Consider the following 6532-nt stretch of genomic DNA (forward strand, 5'->3'; position numbering starts at 1 on the left):
TGTCTCAGGAGATAGAGGGTGAGGAGCGGCCGGTGCTGTACATTAGTCGTAAGCTCTCTAAGAGAGAGACTAAGTACAGCACCGTGGAGAAGGAGTGTTTGGCCATCAGGTGGGCTGTCCTCACCCTCCGCTATTATCTTCTGGGACGGGAATTCACCCTCTGTTCGGACCATGCCCCCCTGCAGTGGCTCCACCGCATGAAGGATACCAACGCGCGGATCACCCGTTGGTATCTAGCTTTACAGCCTTTTAAATTCAAGGTGGTCCACAGGCCGGGTGTTCAGATGGCTGTGGCCGATTTCCTCTCCAGAAATGGGGGGGGGCTGCAGGCCGGACGGCTCCCCGGCCTGAGTCGGGCGGTGGGGGTATGTGGCAGGGGGGGCGTGGTTCAGCAGAGTCTGCAGCGGGAGAGAGAGGGAGGAGACGCGCGGTGTCTGAGTGGATTAGACACAAATATTAAACACCTGTCTCTTGTTTCAGTAATTGGCGTGGAGAGAGTATTTAACGCCAGGAGAAACAGGAGCCTGCGAGAGAGAGAAGGACTACTGGCTGTTCCCCCACTCCTGGATGTCTGTTGGATGGAGTGAAAGTCTGACGATTAGGTTGATTGTTTTGTGCCTGTTTGCAAGCTGTTTTTGTGACTTTATTATTTTGGTGTCAATAAAACAGCCAGTAGTCACCTGCCGACCCTGTCCTCTTTCCTCCTTACCTACGAACATTGTTACAAATACATAGGTTAGAATAGTATATACATACTATAGTTAGTAATATTACAATAGTACTATACTACAGAATAACATTACAAATCAAAAGGCAAACCAGAGTAAATTTAAAAAATGTATTTTTATTCAATCAATATATTTAAACATTTCAAAACATTTCAGAATTGTCACCATCTTTCGCCCCATCAGCAACGGTCTTGGTACAGTGCATCAGAAATTTGATTTATCTTAAAAAGTGAGCAAAAACAACAAGTGTCCCACAAGATTCACCCCTAACTGAAGGGCACGTGGATGGCTGCAAACAGGCCACAGTCCCTCAGTGTGAAGTCTTCCATTTAAACACAAAGGACCGAACGAAGCTGTTGACATGTGGGTTGATGGCCATCACTCTGCACCACCGTCCTGGTCTTCTGCTCACTCCCTGTCGGGCAGTACATTTCTTTCCTTCAATGCCAAAACTGTAACAAAGTCAAGGCACAAACACAAATACACGTATTACAAAAACTGTTATCCACAGCACCAATAAAGATGAACAGACAGTGTAAGATAGAAATGTCAAATGAAAATTCTGTAGCAAAACAAAATGCAACTTATTTTTAAAGTGTAAAAGGTTGTATTATTATGGCTAATACTTACAAATACGCTTCCTTGTGAAAGCAATGCACTTCCCAGGATGCAAAGACAAGTGGACCACACTGCTGGAAGAAATCAAAATAAATGTTTATTCATTGATGTTGCTTGTTGGGGATAGGCTAACACATACACTGTTGCCACATGCATTTCATATAGGCCTACTTCAATAATACATCTAGGTTAGTAAAATATTATCCTTGACCTTGCTGAATATATTGCCATGGCATGCATTATACTTGCTTTGTTGTCTAATAGATAATTATAAACGGTGATAAAGGTAATTTATACCCCAATTCATATTTTTTTAATAATCATAATCGTTTATTGTCATTACAGTCACTATGCTATAGAACAGGGTCTTCTTGCCCAAACAGATGCAGTAATAATCTGGCCAAGTTAACAATAGCCAATCTCTCTGACCCCAAACCACCCATTTACAGTACGTTTCAAGTGAAACTTAAGTATTTTCGATCTGGGCCATCTTTTTACATGTTTTTGTGCCTAAGCACTAACTGAAGACCGCGGCCGCTGCAGCCGTCAGTGGACGGCAAATATAATACGTTTGAGCTTGTGTGCACCGTCAGTGTATGACTATAAAAGTGCTTGTTTTTCTCACTGACAGGCTCGAATCGGACAACATTATGGAAAGGATCCCCACAGGAATATACTTTTTTTTAATCGCAAGATCCTTTTTGTTTAAACACAAACGGCCGTCTATTGATCTCCCAGCAGATTCCAACCTCGCGCGTATTAGTAAAACAAACTTCGTTCAAACTCGACAGAAACAAATTAAAACTCACCAAACCCGTTTCGGTTCGTCTTTCCACGGTTCCAACAATCATCGACATCGAGTTTGGTAGAAATAAACCCGAAGCTAATTCACTGAGTTAGATTTTAAAATGTCAGGAGAGCAGCGGGGCAAAACAGCGCGTACACATCTAATAACGGTGTTTTCGACTACAGCTAGCAACATTCGCTGGCTAAATGTGCAGTTTCATTCCAGAATAAAAACGATACACTTTGTAAAAACCTAATAGTAAAATTAACTTACCAAACTTCCAGAAATACACCGTTCTGCTTCTCCAGTCACCAGCGGCCGTGTTCTTCTGTCTGTGTGATGTGACGTCAGGTGGCGCGTTATTTACAGCAATCCTGTATTATTGCCTGGTATATTACAGCCAGGTTACAGCAGGGTTACAGCAACACTAAAATGTACTGTAAAATATTCCCGCTCAATCAAAATTACCCAGAATGCAATATAAAATACAGTATTTTACTGTAATATAGAAATATGGTACTGTACTGTAGGTTTTTACAGTACTGTGCTGCAAAATCTACAGCGACATTTAACAGTGTACTGGTTCCTCTGCATTCTCAGGCTTAACAGAGTACACAGGTAAGTCCCCCATGCGCTTGGTCACTATATAAACGGTAGATTCCCACCGATCAGCGAGTTTGTGCTTGTACCGTAAGCGCAAATTTCTCACTAAAACTCTGTCTCCTTTCTCCAAAGTGGACTCTCTAACAGCCTTATCAAAGCGTTTCTTGTTCTTATCAGCTACTTTCTTTGCATTTTGGATTGCAAGCCCATAACTGTACTCTAATCTGGCTTTCAGATTCTTCACATATTGAGAATGAGAGGTGGTTCTGGGCAATTCCAGCGTTATGGACGTGACATTTGGAGTCAAAACTTGAAATATAAATGCTCAAAGAATGCATTTAATAGCAACATATTAAATCGTCTATTTATATATTCATAATCCTTTACTAAAGGAGTCCAGACATTAGAAAAATGTCAGTCTATACAATTGTTTTATATTTTAGATGAGGGAAATATACAGCGTTACGGACGTGACAAAAAAAAGTCACTAAGTTTTGGGTGACAACATATTTTTTAAGAATTCTGCAAATTACATTGCGCAAACCAAAAGTAATACTGCCCACCGAATGAAGAAGGGTTGGCTCTCCACAGAGCATAAAATAATAATTTTATTTCATTTTTCGTGTTCGCATAAATGAGGAAAAAACAACGTTACGGATGTGACAGTTTTCCGTTACGGATGTGACTGGTCTGAAAGTGGCACATAAGACTGCTTTAAAACTGCTTTAAAACTTTCACAGAGACCTCAAGCAGGCATTGAAACCACCAAATATTGAAATATGGGATACCAGTATAAGACTGCACAATTTATCAACATTTTACTAAAATTTATAAAAATGAAGGCTTAAAAACGGAAAAAAATAAAATAAAAATTAAATCGTTCCACTCCGAGCAGAATCGGTATTTTAACGTTTCTGTTCCAGCGTTCCGTCTGTATTATAAACGTTCTGAAACTGGTTTGATTAGAAAAAATAAAGGTTAATAACATTTGATGTTATTATTGAATAATATTAGGCTATATATGCTATAATGTTTAGTGATTTTGATATCGCAGACTAAATACCGGCAGGCAGGAATAACTATAGGCTAATTTACTCATTAAAACCAAAGGGTACATCAAGAGCAAGGACACGTTGTGTGCATTTTGTTTTGTGCTTTTACCAGAACAAAACGCTCGATTGTCTGTGTGAAGACTGTGCGTGTGCACGAGTGCCATGAGAACTGATAACAGCTGCAACGAGCACTGGCCATGATTTCAGAAACAACACATTCCAGCGGATAGATCACCTATTATTTAACACAGACCTATGAATTTCAAATCGAAATTTTATTTATTTTTTTCTTTTAGGTACAATTATTCTCTGAGTTTAAGTAAAATTTCTGAGACGTTCCAGAAAGATTCTAGCAGAGAGACAGCTGAAAGCGCAAGCTGTTTTTTTATTCATTTATTTATTTTATTTTACAAAAGTACAATAGTTTGTTGTTATTGTGAGTGTACACAAATAAAAGTAGACCATTTGTAGTCTTGCACTAGTCTATAGGCTATCGCCAAAAATGAGGGAAGGCCTGTTTTCAGTTGTTTCAGCTGTCATGAGGAAAAAATCCATCAAAAAGCGCCGGCGCGTTCGTCGGCCAGAGGGATAAAATGTAGCCAATTTAGTTTCATATTTATATTTAAATAGTGGGCTATAGCCTAATATTATTATTATTTTTTTAATTTCATCTTGTTGATTATGAAAATTGAATAGCATGACGGATGCGCAATGTTGGGAGACATGCAGCGGGTCAGACATGAGTTTGACCACTTCATTAAGTTTTGTTTTATAGTAAGTCTTTCTTTAAAGTGAATTTCATTTTGTAGAAATTGTATCTTAATTTCAATCAATGTTTCATCAACCAATTGCCTATATTTAATAAATAGGAAGAGAACCAAGAACGTCGGGTGTGGAATGGATTGAAATGCGTAAAAAAACTAACCCATGTTTCCGCGCCCTTTGAATAACGCTGCATTCACACGGGGCGCCGGCGTTAATGCTTCTCATTTACTTTGAATGGGTGACGTCATGCATTGCCGAACTGAATTGTGGGTTCCGTCGCGTCGCTTCACTCCCGTTGCAAGCGGCAGAAGTTGAAGATTTCTCAACTTTTCAAGCGCCAATGCAGGCGTCATCCAATCAGATGGCCCTATGCAAATTCCCTAGAGCAGTCGCTAGCCAACTGCGTTCGTGCAACACCGGAAAGTAATGTGATTGGCTGTAATCACTATAACGGTCACGTCAACACAAGCTTCAGACACGCCCTCCATCAAGCGTTGACGCTGACGCTCCGTGTGAATGCAGCGTAAGGCTGAAGCAATAGACGTCTTTCTTTTTTTTTTTTTTTTTTTTTAATTTCTTTATTGCTTTATTACATGTCTTTATTACTTAATTAATCGATAAGATATTTTTGGTCTAACAATATATTTTAGCTGGTCTAAATTCTAAGTTAGACAAATTTGCGTATATAAGGTTCCCTTCTAGACAAGCGCGTAAATTGCTGTTTCGGCCGCAAATTTTCAGTAATTTCGATCGGTGCATCATGATAATTCATGTATCGTAAAAGAATAAAGAAACAACTCTAGACTTATTGGCTAGGCATGGAAAAGTAGCCTACTTCAGCCATCCCGGTAGCTGACCATTAGCAGAGCTGGTGATGGGGTAAATACGCTTGGGCAATATATAATAATAATAATAATAATAATAATAATGTCTCAGCAAAGACCGAACATATTTATTTGTCTCGGCACACGTCCGCTAACAGTAACACAGCGCGTCAAAGCTTTCTGTTGTCTTGGCTACCTTACAAACGGGCGATGGAAACAACAGTGATTTTTTCCCCCTTTTGTAATTTAGCACTAGCCTATTTTCTATGATCTTCTGCTTTCATTTTTGGGCTTCAGTTGGATGCTTTATTTTCATCTTTAGTCAATTGAGTTCAGTTCTAAAAAAAAAAGCAAAGGCTACATATAAATAGGTGAATCTGCGACGGGGCCCATCATAGGGTGGGGGCCCCCACGCACCGTGGGGGCTGCGGGGGTGTCCCGTATGCCCATGATTAGACCTATTTCTCACGTTGACAAGCGTGTGCATTGTTCAAGAATCAATTCAGAGACCATGAGTTCTTACAGAACTGCTTGCTAAAATATTTAGCGAATTAACTCAAAGGGGAAATATTAATAATTATTCATAACTCAATATTATTTATTAATTATGATTAATTATGAATATGTAAATCGGTTAATCAGATTTATTGGATATAGCTACATTAATCTTAATATTACCATCAAATAACCTGTTGTCCAGGGAACACTTAGTGTTGATTGTTTAATAATTCTAAGAAATGTTCATTTCCAGGTTATGGAAAAATAACATTCTTATCGCACTGTGCTACTTAGAGCATAGGTTCGGGTCTATATCACTTAAGAGGCAATTCATTAGCAGATGGAGTCAGAACCAAACATGTATTGTGCACAATCTTTATTAACTAACTCACAAACACATAACATAACATAACATAACATAACATAACATAATATACACAAAGGGTCACACACATATGTAGGTCAGAATGAGTAATGATAGAGTTGAACCGGAAGAGGTACTGTTACTAGAGCTATAGGAAAGTCGAAGACACTCTGGAAAGGACTCATCAGTTTCTTTTAGCAATAGCAAAGGTAAGTTTTACAAATCAATACTAAATCGCTTTTTAGCATTAAAATGTACGATACTTGCAATGTGCCCTTAGGCTGAGGAGCGTC

The 6532-nt window shown here is 39.1% G+C and overlaps 1 long non-coding RNA gene across 1 annotated transcript; it reads right to left on the bottom strand.

Moving 5' to 3' along the window:
• Positions 1-824: 824 nt before the first annotated feature.
• LOC125264019 lies at positions 825-4253 on the bottom strand. The gene is made up of 3 exons (XR_007183964.1): positions 2407-4253; positions 1359-1420; positions 825-1180 (listed from the first exon to the last, which is right to left on the bottom strand). It is a non-coding gene; the product is annotated as an uncharacterized LOC125264019 (long non-coding RNA).
• Between the last annotated feature and the right edge of the window lie 2279 nt (positions 4254-6532).

The sequence above is a fragment of the Megalobrama amblycephala genome, linkage group LG3, assembly GCF_018812025.1.
Source record: "Megalobrama amblycephala isolate DHTTF-2021 linkage group LG3, ASM1881202v1, whole genome shotgun sequence".
NCBI classification, from domain to species: domain Eukaryota; kingdom Metazoa; phylum Chordata; class Actinopteri; order Cypriniformes; family Xenocyprididae; genus Megalobrama; species Megalobrama amblycephala.